The following is an 18,711-nucleotide window of genomic DNA, read 5'->3' on the forward strand; positions in this document are numbered from 1 at the left end:
TGCACAATGCAGTTACAGTGAGCTTTGTCTGTACACAGTGCAGTTACAGTGAGTCCTGTCTATACACACAGTGCAGTTACAGTGAGCTTTGTCTGTACACAGTGCAGTTACAGTGAGCCCTGTCTGTACACAGTGCAGTTACAGTGAGCCCTGTCTATACACACAGTGCAGTTACAGTGAGCCCTGTCTATACACACAGTGCAGTTACAGTGAGCCCTGTCTGTACACAGTGCAGTTACAGTGAGCCCTGTCTATACACACAATGCAATTACAGTGAGCCCTGTCTATACACACAATGCAGTTACAGTGAGCCCTGTCTATACACACAGTGCAGTTACAGTGAGCCCTGTCTGTACACAGTGCAGTTACAGTGAGCCCTGTCTATACACACAGTGCAATTACAGTGAGCCGTCTGTACACAGTGCAGTTACAGTGAGCCCGTCTATACACACAGTGCAGTTACAGTGAGCCCTGTCTGTACACAGTGCAGTTACAGTGAGCCCTGTCTATACACACAATGCAGTTACAGTGAGCCCTGTCTGTACACAGTGCAGTTACAGTAAGCTTTGTCTGTACACAGTGCAGTTACAGTGAGCCCTGTCTATACACACAGTGCAGTTACAGTGAGCCCTGTCTATACACACTGTGCAGTTACAGTGAGCCCTGTCTGTACACAGTGCAGTTACAGTGAGGCCTGTCTATACACACAGTGCAGTTACAGTGAGCCCTGTCTACACACACAGTGCAGTTACAGTGAGCCCTGTCTATACGCACAATGCAGTTACAGTGAGCTTTGTCTGTACACAGTGCAGTTACAGTGAGCCCTGTCTATACACACAGTGCAGTTACAGTGAGCTTTGTCTGTACACAGTGCAGTTACAGTGAGCCGTCTGTACACAGTGCAGTTACAGTGAGCCCTGTCTATACACACAGTGCAGTTACTGTGAGCCCTGTCTATACACACAATGCAGTTACTGTGAGCCCTGTCTATACACACAGTGCAGTTACTGTGAGCCCTGTCTATACACACAATGCAGTTACTGAGAGCCCTGTCTATACACACAGTGCAGTTACTGTGAGCCCTGTCTATACACACAATGCAGTTACTGTGAGCCCTGTCTGTACACACAGTGCAGTTACAGTGAGCCCTGTCTATACACACAGTGCAGTTACAGTGAGCCCTGTCTATACACACAGTGCAGTTACTGTGAGCCCTGTCTATACACACAGTGCAGTTACAGTGAGCCCTGTCTATACACACAGTGCAGTTACAGTGAGCCCTGTCTGTACACAGTGCAGTTACAGTGAGCCCTGTCTATACACACAGTGCAGTTACAGTGAGGCCTGTCTATACACACAGTGCAGTTACAGTGAGCCCTGTCTATACGCACAGTGCAGTTACAGTGAGCTTTGTCTGTACACAGTGCAGTTACAGTGAGCCCTGTCTGTACACAGTGCAGTTACAGTGAGCCGTCTGTACACAGTGCAGTTACTGTGAGCCCTGTCTGTACACACAATGCAGTTACAGTGAGCCCTGTCTGTACACAGTGCAGTTACAGTGAGCCCTGTCTATACACACAGTGCAGTTACAGTGAGCCCTGTCTGTACACAGTGCAGTTACAGTGAGCCCTGTCTATACACACAGTGCAATTACAGTGAGCCCTGTCTATACACACAAAGCAGTTACAGGGAGCCCTGTCTGTACACACAGTGCAGTTACAGTGAGCCCTGTCTGTACACAGTGCAGTTACAGTGAGCTTTGTCTGTACACAGTGCAGTTACAGTGAGCCCTGTCTATACGCACAGTGCAGTTACAGTGAGCCCTGTCTGTACACAGTGCAGTTACAGTGAGCCCTGTCTATACACACAGTGCAATTACAGTGAGCCCTGTCTATACACACAATGCAGTTACAGTGAGCCCTGTCTGTACACACAGTGCAGTTACAGTGAGCCCTGTCTGTACACAGTGCAGTTACAGTGAGCTTTGTCTGTACACAGTGCAGTTACAGTGAGCCCTGTCTATACGCACAATGCAGTTACAGTGAGCTGTCTGTACACAGTTGAGTTACTGTGAGCCCTGTCTGTACACAGTGCAGTTACAGTGAGCCCTGTCTGTACACAGTGCAGTTACAGTGAGCCCTGTCTATACACACAGTGCAGTTACTGTGAGCCCTGTCTGTACACCCAGCACAATTACAGTGAGCCCTGTATGTGCACACACAATACATAGTTATGCCTGTGGTCTGTATGCAGCATAGTGCAGAACACAGCGATCCCATCGTATGTCAATGCACAAATTCAGGAAGCTGCATAGCAGATATATAAAACTTCAGTGGCTCCGCAGTTGGAATATTGAAGATTTGCTTTATTTGTTAGATATACACCAGAGTATATAGTCCAGTGTATCGTCTGCATTGAATCAAATCATTAAGGATTGGGCTGGGCAGTCCACAAGTGTCGTCTTGCTTCCAGTGCCAACATGGTACATCCACAACTCTCTCACCCTAACCGCACGTTTGTGGAATGTGGGAGGAAACCAGAGCACCTGGAGGAAACCTATGTGAGGAGAATGTACAAACTTGTGGGGAGAGAGTAAGGTTCTAGATGACAGTTAGTGAGGGATGTGAGCTAGCAGATACTCAAAGGGGCAAATGGCCTCCCGTAACTTACTGGACACAGCAGTCTCATCTGCTGGAATCACTGCCCCGATCCACGACCTGGGACAGACTGGCAGCTGGCAATCCCCCCGACTGTCACTGGCTTTCAAGCACTGCAGTTACCACATGTCACCTGCCCCGTCAGAAGTTTCTGGGAGAAGGCAGGAAAATGGAGTTGTGGGAGATAATAAATCAGCCTTGAAGGAATGGCAGAACTGAATCAATGGGCCAAAAAGCCTAATTCTGCTCCTATGTCTTATAATGAAGCACGCAGGTCTTTAATGCGGCATTGTGTTCAGCACAGACAGGATGGGCCGAAGGGCCTGTTCCCATGATGTAGAACATACACAGAGTACCTACACTGCAGCATTATCTCACAGTGGGGAAATAGTAAGATTATGGATGAAAATTAGTGGGGGGTGTGAGCTACCAGAAACTCGATAGGCCGAACGGCCTCCCATGATTTGCTGGACGAGACCATCCATCCACAGGAAGTGATGCCCCCACCCCGCTTCCAGGAGTAGACTTGCAGCTGACAACGCCCTCTCCCACCCCTGATTGTCACCAACTACCACACACTGCAGTTGCAACACGTCACCTGCCCCGTCTTTCCTTCTCAACCCCTACACAGGGCAGTATGGCACTGGAGTGGGTCCTATGTTTAACTGCCTGTTATGCCGCTGGTGTTGTAGAGCTGCAGTAAAGGTCCTCCATCTCTGTCCGGCGGTGTTCACGGCTTCTCGCATCGTGCCGGCTTTCTTTCAGTTTTCACTACTGTCCCACACGGAGACGCAGCAATACCGTCGCATTCAGAGTTTCCATTGCTGTTTCTGCGACAGTTCCATTTGACCAGTCTGGGTTGTTAGCCCTCGGCTGAACGCCCAGATCCGGACAACAGGCGGGTTACTCTTAGTCTGTCCTCTATGCTTCGACCTGTTTGGCATGGGTGACCCACAAAGCCCCGACTCCAGCCAGCAAAGCATGCAAACCTCCAAACCATGGCAAGGTCGTGGTCCTCTTCCCGACACTGATGACATATTCAAATGACGGTGCCTCGATGCCACATCTTCTACGAGGGGTCTGCACCTCCAGGGCATGCCCCCTTTTTATAACCACTACCCGGGAGGAGGTAGAGTAGCCCGAGGACCCATACACTGTATTAGGAACAGCTTCTGGCCCTCCCTCATCAGATCTCTAAATGGTCCATGAACTCACGAACACTACCTTCCCTTTCCACTTTTCAATTACTTACTTAATGCACTTGGACAACAAAGATTTTGCTTCCTGAAAACTTCTGTGTGTACCTTATGGACTTTGGGCTGCCGATCATGAAAATCACCATGAAATTTCCCCATCAAGCGTCATGGTTTAAAAGTCACTTATATTTGTTACTCCAATTGATAAATTCAAGTCAGAATAACTGATGCCAAGATTAAGGAAGGCATTTTTGTTGGTCTACGAATCAAATAGTTCATCAATGACAGGCAATTCGAAGAATAACTAGTAGGACTGAAGAAAATAGCATGGAAGACTTTCAAGGATGCTGTTGAAAATTTTCTTGGCAACGACAGAGCACCAAACTATGTGCAGCTGATTGACAACATGCTTCAAGCATACAAAACCATCAAGTGCAACATGTCACTAAAGATTCATTTCCCGCATTCCTATTCAGACTTCTTCCCTGCCAATCTTGGTGCTGTCGGTGATGAGCATGGTGAAAGGTTTCACCACGTCATTGCGGTCGTGGAGTATCAGGGCAACCGGAATCCATCAATGCTGCCTGATTATTGCTGGACACTTAAGTAAGGAGGCTCAGTCACTGAGTCCAAATGAAAATCACCAACAGGACACTTTTAACTTAGTTGAACTATTGCAAAGGGTTAGCACCGTTGTGCAATTAAACGCATTATATTCATAAAAGTTAATTTATTGTTTCTTAAAATTCCTACATGATGTAAGTAGTCAGAAATTATATTTGTGTTCAGCTTCAAGTGGTCTATCATAAATTTAACAAATTCTGGGGAAGCAACACTTCTGAAAAAAGCTGTTATCCAGTCATATTTTATTTACTGTCACTTGCAGTAATTTGCTGAACCTGCACTGTACTGCTGCCACAAAATGAAAGAAGAAATCACAACTTATGTCTGTGACCGTAAACCTGATTCGGATAAAGCACGGAGATAGTTGGTTGTACAGGGGATGTACCGTATCAGATTTTCATTGGGGGGGGGTGTCAAGGTAGTGGTTACCATGACCCTATTATAGCTCGGGGTAACGTAGAAAACCTACAGCACAATACAGGCCCTTCGGTCCACAAAGTTCTGCCAATCATGTCCCGACCGTAGAAATTACTAGGCTTACCCAAAGCCCCCTATTTTTCTAAGCTCCATATACCTATCCAAAAGTCTCTTAAAAGACTGTACTGTATTCACCTCCATCACTATTGCCGGCAGCCCATTCCACGCACTCACCACTCTCTGTGTAAAAAACTTGCCCCTGACATCTCCTCTGTACCTACTCCCCAGCACCTTAAACCTGTGTCCTCTTGTGGCAACCATTTCAGCCCTGGGAAAAGCCTCTGACTATCCACACGATCAATGCCTCTCATTGTCTCATACACCTCTATCAGGTCACCTCTCCTCCTCCGTCGCTCCAAGGAAAAAAGGCCGAGTTCACTCAACCTGTCTTCACAAGGCATGCTCCCCAATCCAGGCAACATCTTTGTAAATCTCCTCTGCACTCTTTCTGTGGATTCCACATTCTTCCTGAGGCAACCAGAACTGAGCACAGTACTCCAAGCTGGGTCTGACCAGGGTCCTATAGCTGCAATATTACCTCTCGGCTCCTAAATTCAATTCCACGATTAATGAAGGTCAATACACCATATGCCTTCTTAACCACAGAGTCAACCTGCGCAGCTGCTTTGAGCGTCCTATGGACTCAGACCCCAAGATCTCTCTGATACTCCACACTGCCAAGAGTCTTACCATTAATACTATATTCTACCATCATATTTTACCTACCAAAATGAACAACTTCACACTTATCTGGGTTGAACTTCATCTGCCACTTCTCAGCTCAGTTTTGCATCCTATCAATGTCCCGCTGTAACCTCTGACAGCCCTCCACACTATCCACAACACCTCCAACCTTTGTGTTATCAGCAAACTTACTAACCCATCCCTCCACTTCCTCATCCAGGTAATTTTAAAAAGTCACGAAGAGTAAGGGTCCCTGAGGCACACCACTGGTCACTAACCTCCAGACAGAATATGACCTATCTACAACCACTCTTTGCCTTCCGTGGGCAAGCCAGTTCTGGATCCACAAAGCAATGTCCCCTTGGATCCCATGCCTCCTTACTTTTTCAATAAGCCTTGCATTGGGTACCTTATCAAATGCCTCGCTGAAATCCATATACACTACATCTACTGCTCTTCCTTCATCAATGTGTTTAGTCACATCCTCAAAAATTCAATTAGGCTTGTAAGGCACGACCTGCCCTTGACAAAGCCATGCTGACTATTCCTAATCATATTATACCTCTCCAAATGTTCATAACTCCGGCATCTCAGGATCTTCTCCATCAACTTACCAACTACTGAAGAAAGACTCACTGGTCTATAATTTCCTGGGCTATCTCTACTCCCTTTCTTGAATAAAGGAACAACATTCGCAACCCTCCAATCCCCCGGAACCTCTCCCGTCTCCATTGACGATGCAAAGATCATCGCTAGAGGCTCAGCAATCTCCTCCCTCACCTCCCACAGTAGACTGGGGTACATCTCATCCGGTCCTGGTGACTTATCCAACTTGATGCTTTCCAAAAGCTCCAGCACATCCTCTTTCTTAATATCTACATGCTCAAGCTTTTCAGTCTGCTGCAAGGCATCACTACAATCACCAAGATCCTTTTCCATAGTGAATACTGAAGTGAAGTATTTATTAAGTACCTCTGCTATTTCCTCAGGTTCTATACACTCTTTCCCACTGTCACACTTGATAGGTCCTATTCTTTCACGTCTTATCCTCTTGCTCTTCACATACTTGTAGAATGCCTTGGAGTTTTCCTTAATCCTGCCTGCCAAGGCCTTCTCATGGCCCCTCCTGTCTCTCCTAATTTCCTCCTTAAGCTCCTTCCTTATAATCTTCCAGATCTCTAACATTACTTAGCTCTCTGAACCTTTTGTAAGCTTTTCGTTTCCTCTTGACTAGATTTATTACAGCCTTTGTACATCATGGTTCCTGTGTCCTACCATAACTTCCCTGTCTCATTGGAATGTACCTATGCAGAACTCCACACAAATATCCCCTGAACATTTCCCACATTTCTTCCGTACTTTTCCCTGAGAAATCTGTTCCCAGTTTAAGCATCCAATTTCCTGCCTGATAGCCTCATAATTCCCCTTACTCCAATTAAATGCTTTTCTAACTTGTCTGTTTCTATCTCTCTCCAATGCTATTGTAAAGGAGATAGAATTATGATCACTATCTCCAAAATGCTCTCCCACTGAGAGATCTGACACCTGACCAGGTTCATTTCCCAATACCAAATCAAGCATAGTCTCTCCTCTTGTAGACTTATCTACATATTGTGTCAAGAAACCTTCCTGAACACACCTAACAAACTCCAACCCATCTAAACCCCTTGCTCTATGGAGATGCCAATCAATATTTGGGAAATTAAAATCTCCCATCACAACAACTCTGTTATTATTACCTTTCTAGGATCTGTTTCCCTATCTGCTCCTCGATATCCCTGTTACTATTGGGTGGCCTTTAAAAAAACATCCAGTAAAGTTATTGACCCCTTCCTGTTCCTAACCCCCACCCACAGAGACTCCGCAGACAATCCCTCCATGACGTCCATCTTTTCTGCAGCTGTGACACTATCTCTGATCAACAGTGCCACGCCCCCATCTCTTTTGCTTCCCTCCCTGTCCTTTCTGAAACATCTAAAACCAAACATCTGAAGTAACCATTCCTGTCCCTGGGCCATCCAAGTCTCTGTAATGGCCACCACATCATAGAACCAAGTACTGATCCACGGGGAGTTGGCGTTCGGACTTCGATTCTGATGCCGCCTGTATGTTTTTCCCGTGAACGTGCAGGTTTCCTCCGGGTGCTCCAGTTTCCTCCCACAGTCCAAAAACCGTACTGGTTAGTAGGTTAATTACTTACTGCCCGTTATGCCGCTGGTGTTTAGGGCGGCAATGAAGATCCTCCATATCTTGTCTGTCCTTCACCACACAGATGTAGAAGGATTATTCACTGCTGCTTCCATAACAATTTTGTTTTGATCTGTCAGGGTTGTTAGCCCTGAGCTGAACTCCCGAACTTAGAGGACCAGTGGACCACTCTTAGTCTGGACTCTACCCTTTGACCTACTTAGAATGGGTGTTCCAACGCTCTGACTCCAGCCGACATAGGCCTCCGGTAATTGAGACACACGAGCCTCCAAACCACGACAAGGTTGAGGCCCTCTTGGAGGACCGGCGTGCATGGTATTGTGTCAATCCTGGCGACAATATCTACTACCTGCCTCTCCGGTTTTTTTGCACTACCTTACTTCCCATTTTTCTATTTATTATTTATAATTTAAATTTTTAATATTTACTAATTTTAACTAGTTTTAATATTTTAAATATTTAATATTTGTAATCCAGGGAGTGTGAAGCGCAGAATCAAATATCGCTGTGATGATTGTATGTTCTAGTACCAATTGCTTGGCGACAATAAAGTATAAAGTACTAAATATCTTCCTCCTGTGCACCACAGCTTCATATTCATGAGTTGATTTAAAAGCCTGCTCAAATGCCTGTCTCCACCCCGGTCACCCATTCCGGGAACCTACCACTCTCTGCTACATTTGCCTCTCGCCTCACCTTTACTCTACACACCTGCACCCCTCCCAAAAACAATTTTAAAAATGTCTCTGATGACATTTCTATTTTGTCGTAGTCTATGACAGGCTTAAGTACAAGGAGGGGAAGTGGGGTGGGGGGAAGAGGTGGAAGGGAGAGAGAGGGAGGAGAGAGGGGGAGAGAAGGGAGGGGGGAGAGAGGGGGAGAGAAGGGAGGGGGGAGAGAAAGGAGGGGGGAGAGAAGGGAGGGGGGAGAGGGGGAGAGAAGGGAGGGGGAGAGAAGGGAGGGGGAGAGAAGGGAGGGGGAGAGAAGGGAGAAGGGAGGGGGGGAGAGAAGGGAGGGGGGGAGAGAAGGGGGGGGAGAGAAGGGAGGGGGAGGGGGGGGAGAGAGAGACACACACATAATGGTATAGCTTGGGACCAATTCAGGGTTTCAAGGCCATCATGACTTACCTCAGAGGCTTGTAATTGTTGACTCCAGAAACCTGGGCATTTTGACGTGTTCAGGACAACCACATCAGAGGCAGATGTTTCGACTAGAAGGGCAAACAGAAAAATGATTAAGTCAGTTATTGGCTCTCCCAACATTTTACCTGCAGTAAAATGTAGGTGGTTTCCTACTCTGCTCCACGAAGGGGGTCAAAGCAGGAGGTGAAGTGTTCCACTGATGAGTTTTGAGACAGTTTATGGTGGAGGAAAAGACACAGGCTTCAAGGCTTAGCCTCAGAAACCAGCACAACTCCGCGATCAACAGAGCCTCAGGGACACCAAAACTGCAATAGACCAGGTCCCAACCATAGAAGAGGGTGCTGGGGAGGGAGGTGTGTGGGTGCTGAGTAACTTTGGTACTATGTAGGTCATCTGTCACCAATAAAACAGGGTGGGTTGGAAAGAGACTTAGGATCTCTCTACACCGTCCCATCAAAGTTTAAAGTAAATTCAGTATCGACATATATCACCATATGCAACGTTCTCTTTTGGGTATACTCAATGAATCCAATAACCATAATAGAATCAACGAAAGACCACAACGGTGTGCAAAAGGCAACAAACTGTGCAAATACAAAAAGAAATAATAATGCTAATAAATAACTAAGATATATCAAGAATGTGAGATGAAGAGTCCTTGAAAGGGAGTCCTGGGGTCAGACACAGAGTGAAGCTCCTTCTACACCATCCCATCACACACTTCCGGGGTCAGACACAGAGTGAAGCTCCCTCCACACTGTCCCATCACACACTCCCGGGGTCAGACACAGTGTGAAGCTCCCTCCACACCGTCCCATCACACACTCCCGGGGTCAGACACAGAGTGAAGCTCCCTCCACACCGTCCCATCACACACTCCCGGGGTCAGACACAGTGTGAAGCTCCCTCCACACCGTCCCATCACACACTCCCAGGGTCAGACACAGTGTGAAGCTCCTTCCACACCATCCCATCACACACTCCCGGGGTCAGACACAGAGTGAAGCTCCCTCCACACCGTCCCATCACACACTCCCAGGGTCAGACACAGTGTGAAGCTCCCTCCACACCGTCCCATCACACACTCCCAGGGTCAGACACAGTGTGAAGCTCCTTCCACACCATCCCATCACACACTCCCGGGGTCAGACACAGAGTGAAACTCCCTCCACATCGTCCCATCACACACTCCTGGGGTCAGACACAGAGTGAAACTCCCTCCACATCGTCCCATCACACACTTCCGGGGTCAGACACAGAGTGACACTCCCTCCACACTGTCCCATCACACACTCCCAGGGTCAGACACTGAGTGACACTCCCTCCGCACCGTCCCATCACAGACTCCCGGGGTCAGACACAGAGTGAAGACGTCTCAATATTGTCCTATCACAGACTCCTGGGGTCAGACACAGAGTGAAGATGTCTCAATATTGTCCTATCACAGACTCCCGGGGTCAGACACAGAGTGAAGATGTCTCAATATTGTCCTATCACACACTTCTAGGAAATAGGTTATTTACAAAGAAAGACAGACACACACACACATACTCTCTCTCTCTCTCTCTTTTTTTCTCTTTCTCTGTCAACTCTCCCAGAACAAACACAGCTCTTTAAATTAAGGATTTTTAATGTTTAAGTGACATAACTGTTAAGCAAAGGACAAAGAGGAGAATCCTGAATCTAAAATAAAACAAAATAAAAGTTACAAAAAGTCTAAAATACTTTATTAATATCCCAAAAGGATGTGTGAACTAAGCGACTGAACACTCACCCAAAGCACAGAGGTGTGAACAGTTTCTTGTCACCTCTGTAACACTCAGCAACTACAGGAGTTCAGACATGAATTAAAACATGTCAGTCACACTCTGCCTTGGAGAGCACTGACGAAATATAGCTCCAATTTATTCCTGAACGCAGCCAGGTAAATGTAACCGAGAGCCAAGGTGAGATCAGGGGCAGGTCAACCTCCAGAGAAGCTAGATGAGATGGGATTGGTTGGACGGCATTCCTCCGTGGTAATGGAGTGCAGACTGTGTTTACAAAACTCCCTTAGCAGGAGTCCGGCCGGGAGAAGGTGACTGTTCAGTTGTAATAGCCAAACGTGATTGAGAACCAGAGATCCCCAGGCCAATGTCATTCCAGAGAGCAAACACAACAGATCTCTCTAAAGATTAACACGCTTAAGTGATGGTTAACAATATCAAAACAACAGCAGAGCAGACCAGTCTCCACTGTACTTGTAGCCTGGTGCAAGACAGTGACAGACTCGCCCTTAACAGTACTGTACCCTGGCATTACAGAATGATAGTACTGCACCCCGATGTTATACAGAGCAACAGTCCTGTCCCCATTGGGAGTGAACCCCAGAGTTATGCAGTGACAGACCCGTCCCCACCCCGGTGTCACAGAGTGACAGACCTGTCCCCACTGATACTGTACCCAGTGTTATACATCCACAGGGACAAGGGATCCCTGCTGAAAGCAGGAAGTGGCAGGGAGAGGAAGATGAGCTTTGCGGTGGGATCCCGTTGGAGATGGCGGAAGCTAACGGAGAATTATGTGCTGGATGCGGAGGCTAATGGGGTGGTAGGTGAGGACAAGAGGAAGCCTATCCCCGGTGGGGTGGCGGGAGGACGGGGTGAGGTCAGATGTACGCGAAATGGAAGAGATGCTGGTGAGGGCAGGGTGAAATTTGGAGGCAATTTTGATGAAGTTTACAAGCTCAGCATGGTTGCAGGGAGCAGCACTGATGCAGTTGTCAATTAGCAGAGGAAAGGCCTGAACTCCTCCAGCATTTAGTGTGTGGCACCATAAAAGTGGTGTGATACAGTGACAGATTCGTCCCAATGTACGCCAATGTTATACAGATGATAGACCTATCCTCAGATACTGTACCCCGGTATTATACAGTGACAGACCTGCCCCCAGCTATACTGTACCCCGGTATTATACTGTAACAGACCTGTACCCACTGGTATCATACCCCAGCGTTATACAGTGACAGGCCTGCCCCCAGCTATACTGTACCCCAGTATTATACAGTGATAGATGCTTCGCCAAAGGGACTGTACCACAATGTTACACAATTACAGACCTGTCCCCATCAGTATGGTCCCCAGTGTTATACTGCCACAGATCCTTCCCATCAGTGCTGTACCCTGGTGTCATACAGTGATAGACACATCCCCACCAGCACCATAACCCAGCGTTAGGCAGTTGCAGACCTGTCCCACTGGCACTGTACCTTGGTGTTTTACAGCGACAGACAAATCCCCAGTGGTAACACACCTCAATATTATCCTGTGACAGACCGGTTCCACCAGGTAGCATAACCCGGCATTATACAGTGATGTACCGATTCCCACCGGAACCGTACCACAATGTTATACACCGACAGAGCTACCCCAACAGGTACTGTACCCCGGTGCTAGACTGTGGCAGACTCATTCCCCTTGGTATCTTACCCTGGTATTATACAGTGACCGAGCCGTTTCCACCTGTACCGTACCACAGCTGAATACAGTAACAGATCTGTGTGTACCCCAGTCTTACACACTGACAAACCCATCCCCTCAGGTACTGTACCCTGGTGTGATACAGTGACATTCCCATCTGCACTGGTACTGTACTCCAGTGTTATACAGTCACAGACACGTCCACCGTACTGTACCCTGGTGCTATACAGTGACATACCCGTTCCCACTGGTACTGACTTTGGTGTTATATACTGACAGACCCATCCAGACTGTTAAGCACCCCAGTTATAGAGCGACAGCCCCATCCCCACCAGTAGTGTAGCCCAGTGTTAAACAGTTACAGACCATCCCCAGCAGTACCGTACCACAGTGCTGTACAGTGACAGGCCTGCCTGCACTTCTACTGTCCCCCGGTGTTATACGGTGACAGTCTCACCCCACTTCTTCGGTACCCCAGTGTTACATAGTGACAGACACGTCCCCATCAATGTCGTAACCCCGGTGTTCTTCAGCGATAGACCCGTCCATACTGGTACTGTACTACGAAGCTACACAGTGACAGCTACATACTGCACCTTGGTGTAATACAGTGACAGACCTGTCCCCACCGGTACGTACGTCAGCATTATACAGTTAGAGACCCGTCACTTCTAGGATAGTAGTCCAGTTTTATGAGATCACAAACCTGCTCCCACCTGCACCGTGCTTCAAGTACAACTTCAAGTTTGTTGTCATGGGTGTATATACCCCTAGGGTATAAATGGCATGAAAATTTGCTTTTACAGCTGCAATACAAATATGACAGATACAAACAAACATCAACTGTACGTAACATAGACAACATGAACATAACTTCAGTTCAACATGAGGAAAATGTGGCCCCAGCTGGTGTTAGGGTGCTTCCGTTGGGATAAGGAACCTCAGGCTGGTGAGGAAGAACGTTGAGGTGTGGGTCTTCAGGCTCCTGTACCTCCTATACAGCACAAAACTCAGCGGGCCTGGCAGCATCCATGGAAATACACAAACAGTTGACATTTCACGCCGAGACCCTTCTTCAGGACTGGAAAGGAAGTGGTGAAGACACCAGGATAAAAAAGGTGAGGGAGAGGGGAAGAAGGATAGCTCGAAGGTGCCAGATCAGTAGGAAAGGTGAAGGGCTGGAGAGGAAGGAATCTGATTGGAGAGGAGAGTGGATCTTAGGAGAAAGGGAAGGAGGAGTGGATCCGGGGAAGGTCCTAGGCAGGTGCTTAGAGGTAAGAGGCCAGAGTGGGGAATAGAAGAGGGGAAGGGAAAATATACTTTAACTGGAAGGAGAGATTGACATTCGTGCCATCAGGTTGGAGGCTACCCAGATAGAATATAAGGTTTACTCCTTCATCATGAGGGTGACTTCCTCTGGGCACAAGGAGGCCATGGACCAACATGTCAGAATGGGTGTGGGAATTGAAGTTAAAATGTTTGGCCATTGGGAAAGTTCCACTCTTGCGAAGCAGTCCGCCAATTTACGATGGATCTCACGGATATACAGGAACCCGTGTCAGAAGCACTGGACACAATAGACCAGGAGCTCCCAACCTGGAGTCCATGGGCACCTTGCTTAATATTATTGGTCCATGGCTTAAAGAAGGTTGGGAATCCCAGCAACAGATGACCCCAGCAGATTCACACCCTTCCTGCCTTCCAGTCCCACGGCAGCAATGAGAATAGAGTTGGTGGGGTTGTCCCTGATGATGAATGTTGTCCTCTGGAGAAATCGCCTCCAGTAGGTGTCTCTGGATGGTGCGGAGAGCTGACTGAGGCCCATCATTGTTCTGAGCCTCTTTTGATCCATTGCTTTGGAGTTCCCAGACCAAGCAGTGCCACAACTAGACAGAATGCTCTGCGCCGTCCATCTGTCCAAGTTTATCAGATTCCTCCTGCTTCCTGCTGAACCTCCGCCTGACGAAGCAGAGTGCTGACGTTGACTTCTTAATGGTCACATCTGTGTGTGTCAGTCAAGAGAGGCCTGGATCAGAATTAGGTTCATTATCGCTGAATGATGACGTGAAAGTTGTTGGCTTGCAAAGACAAAACGTTTTACAAATTGTAAAAATTAATGAGCAGCGCAAAAACAAACAAGGTTTTCATGCCCCTGGGATCGCTGAGTGTGGATCTTCAGGCTCCTGTATCTGCTCCCCGATGGAGGTAATGTGAAGACAGCGTGCTCTGGGTCCAGGGTGACGGATGCCACTTTCTCGAGGCACCATCCGCTGAAGATGCCCTTGATTGTGGGAAGGCTTGTGCCTGTGATAGGCCTGGTTGAGTCTACGACCCTCTGCGGCCTCTTGTGATGCAGTGTATTGGAGTCTCTGGAGCAGGCGGTGATGCAACCAGAGGGCGCTCCGCCGAACACCGCGTCTCCTCAAGCTCTGAATGACGCTGGCGGTTTTCCTTCCTGACTGCACCAATACACTGAGTTCAGGGTTGATCTTCTGAGACGTCGAGAACTTGACGCTGCTCGCCTTTTCCACCGCTGAGCACGCGACGTGGACTGGTGTGTGTTCTCCCGACTTCCACAGTCAACTCCTCGGCAAGATTTTTGCTGTGACACTTGAAACCAGCCGATTACCTTGGTCAGCAAAGGCAATGACACCAAGGAACTTGAAGCCGTCCACATACAGAACACTGTGTTACACAGTAACAGTTCCATCCACAACGGCACTGTATCTCAAGCCTATCCCCACTGGTACCGTATCCCAGTGTTACACAGTGACAGACCTGTCCCCACTGGTAATGTATCCCGGTGTTATACAGTGACAGACCCATCCCCACCGGTACCGTACCCCGGTGTTACACAGTGACAGACCCGTCCCCACCGGTATCGTATCCCGGTGTTATACAGTGACAGACCCGTCCCCACCGGTACCGTACCCCGGTGTTATACAGTGACAGACTCGTCCCCACCGGTACCGTATCCCGGTGTTATACAGTGACAGACTCGTCCCCACCGGTACCGTACCCCGGTGTTACACAGTGACAGACCCGTCCCCACCGGTACCGTATCCCAGTGTTACACAGTGACAGACCCGTCCCCACCGGTACCGTACCCCGGTGTTACACAGTGACAGACCCGTCCCCACCGGTACCGTACCCCGGTGTTATACAGTGACAGACCCGTCCCCACCGGTACCGTACCCCGGTGTTACACAGTGACAGACCCGTCCCCACCGGTATCGTATCCCGGTGTTATACAGTGACAGACCCGTCCCCACCGGTACCGTACCCCGGTGTTACACAGTGACAGACCCGTCCCCACCGGTATCGTATCCCAGTGTGATACAGTGACAGACCCGTCCCCACCGGTACCGTACCCTGGTGTTACACAGTGACAGATCGTCCCCACTGGTACCGTATCCCGGTGTTATACAGTGACAGACCCGTCCCCACCGGTACCGTATCCCGGTGTGATACAGTGACAGACCCGTCCCCACCGGTACCGTACCCCGGTGTTACACAGTGACAGACCCGTCCCCACCGGTATCGTATCCCAGTGTGATACAGTGACAGACCCATTCCCACCGGTACTGTACCCTGGTGTTACACAGTGACAGATCGTCCCCACTGGTACCGTATCCCGGTGTTATACAGTGACAGACCCGTCCCCACCGGTACCATACCCCAGTGTTACACAGTGACAGACCCGTCCCCACCAGTACCGTACCCCGGTGTTATACACTGACAGTCCATCTCCACTTGTACCTTACCCCAGTGTTATACAGTGATAGTCCGTCCCCACCAGTACCGTACCCCAGTGTTATACCGTGACAGACCCATCCCCATCTGTACTGTACCCCAGTGTTATACAGCAATAGATCCATCCCCACAAATAAGATATGATCGTATTAGGTGATGACAGACCTATCCCGACATGCACTGTACCCAAGTGTTATACAGTGACAGACTCAGTGGCTGACTGACTATCCTGCTCCTTTCCTCTCTATCAGTTACCTACCCCGTCCCCCCTGCTCTTTCCTCCCTCCTTCCCCAAACTCTCTTCCATTCCTCTGATCTTCCTCCCCTCTGGGTCCTGTTCCCCAGCTACACCCCATCCATTGTCCAACGGTCCTGTCTCTCCCACCCATCCACCCCCACACCCTGTCCTCTCCCACTCCTCGGGACTTGTCCTCTCCACCCCCACCTCCCTCTCCAGGATCCTATCCTGTCTTCTCCCAACCCCAACACCGAGCCTTGTCCCTTGTCATCTCCTGTCTCCCTGGGACATGTTCCCATTGTCTCCTGTCTTCCTGGGCCCTTTCTCCTCCCCACCACCCCCGTCATCATCTGCCATCTCCCCGGGCCCTATCCACAGACTTCTCCCTGCTCCCTTCCCCTTCAGGGCCTTGTGTCCTAACCACTCCTCTCCCCTTCTTCACTTTCCAGGCCTTGTTCCATCTACCCACTCCCATCCCCAAGTTTTCTCTTTTCCCCGGACCCTGTTCACCCCCTTTACCTCGGCCCAGACCTGATTCACCCCTTTCACCTTGGCCTGGACCATGTTCACCCAATTTCACCTCTGCCTAGACCCCATTCACTCCCTTTACCCTGGCCCAGACCCTGTTCACCCCCTTCACCTGGACGGATCCTGTTCACCGCCATCCAGACCCCTGTTCAACCCCACAAAGGACCCTATACACCCCCAGCACCCTGGCCCGGACGCTGTTCACCTTCTTCATCCTGGCCCAGATACTGCTCTCTCCTTTCAATCCCACAGGGACCCTGTTCACCCCCTTCAACCCGGCCGAAACCCTATTCACCCTGGCCCAGTCCCAGTTCACCCCGGCCCGGACCCTGTTCACCCCCTTCAACACGGCCGAAACCCTATTCACCCTGGCCCAGTCCCAGTTCACCCCGGCCCGGACCCTGTTCACCCCCTTCAACACGGCCCGAAGATTGTTCACCTCAGTCCGAACCCTGGTCATCCCCGACAACCCGACCCAGATCTTGTTCACCCCCATCACTCCGGCCCGAGCCTTATTTGCCTCCCTCCAGCACGGCCCATACCTTGTTCACCCCGCCCCGGACCCCGTTCAACCCCATCAACCCCTCCCCGGCCTGGAACTCCTCTTCCCCCCACTCCCTCTTCGCTCACCTACTCCTCTGGCGCCATCTTGCTCTCCTGTCGGCTGCCTTAGATTCCCGCCCCCCGCGCCCGCCCATTGGCTGCCGGCCAAAGTGCCCCCTCGGCCCCTCCTCCACCGGTCGGTATTCTCCATCACCATTGGTCAGTGCCGCCGTCACTCCGGGAGGGCGGTGACGTTCGCCCTTCCGCCCCGATATCGGGGAGCAGCTGTGTCGCTTCAGCCAATGCGCCTGCGCACTTCCAGGGAAAGTCGGGGGTGGACGAACCTGTCAATCACCCGGGCAGAAGCCCCTTTCACCTCGCAATGGACGCGGATGTGCCTTGGGTTGAGGGCAACTGCCCAGGCTTGAATGGGAACCTCAGGCTGACATTTGCAGCGCCGTGCACGCAACTCTCAGCGGAGAGGCCGCTGCCTCCACTCCAGGTGCTGGAGGTCAACTTCTGTGCAGCACTGAGACCGTCCTCTCCCCACGGGGGTGCATTCCTCCTGCAGCTCGCGGGTTCAAACCGGCCCCAAAATACCTTTGCAAAGAAAGACGGCCGTGGCCAATGTATCAGCCAGAATCTGGTTTGTTATTACCGAGCAACACACACAAAATGAGGTGACCTGGTGAAATCCTCCAGCATTTTGTGTGCGTGTGTTGGTCTGGATTTCCAGCGTCTGCAGAACCTCTTATGAGGTTTGACGTATGTCGTGAAATTTGTTGTTTTGAGTAAGCGATGCAGAGCAAGACATAAGAAATTACTGCAAGTTACAATGATTAATTATATATTTATACTTTATACTTTATTGTCACCAAACAATTGGTACTAGAACGTACAATCATCAGAGCGATATTTGATTCTGCGCTTCACACTCCCTGGATTACAAATATTAAATATTAAAAATATTTAAAATTAGTAAATATTAAAAATTTAAATTATAAATCATAAATAGAAAATGGAATAATGGAAAGTAAGATAGTGCAAAAAAACTGAGAGGTAGGTCCGGATATTTGGAGGGTACGGCCCAGATCCGGGTCAGGATCCGTTCAGCAGTCTTATCACAGTTGGAAAGAAGCTGTTCCCAAATCTGGCGGTATGAGTCTTCAAGCTCCTGAACCTTCTCCCGGAGGGAAGAGGGAT

General features: G+C 49.3%; 1 protein-coding gene across 4 annotated transcripts in view; it reads right to left on the reverse strand.

Moving 5' to 3' along the window:
• Positions 1-17,650, reverse strand: part of araf (A-Raf proto-oncogene, serine/threonine kinase) — a 53,315-nt gene extending 35,665 nt beyond the window's left edge. Inside the window, exons 1-2 of one of the 4 annotated variants that reach the window (XM_063035034.1) lie at positions 17,596-17,650; positions 8,974-9,056 (exon numbers count right to left, since the gene is read on the reverse strand). The gene's annotated coding sequence lies outside the window, so the exon portion shown is untranslated. Of the gene's footprint in view, positions 1-8,973; positions 9,057-17,595 lie in introns of those variants that run through there. The other 3 variants (XM_063035035.1, XM_063035036.1, XM_063035037.1) reach the window with 3 other exon arrangements.
• Between the last annotated feature and the right edge of the window lie 1,061 nt (positions 17,651-18,711).

Source organism: Mobula hypostoma, chromosome 28 (assembly GCF_963921235.1).
Source record: "Mobula hypostoma chromosome 28, sMobHyp1.1, whole genome shotgun sequence".
Taxonomy (NCBI): Eukaryota; Metazoa; Chordata; class Chondrichthyes; order Myliobatiformes; family Myliobatidae; genus Mobula; species Mobula hypostoma.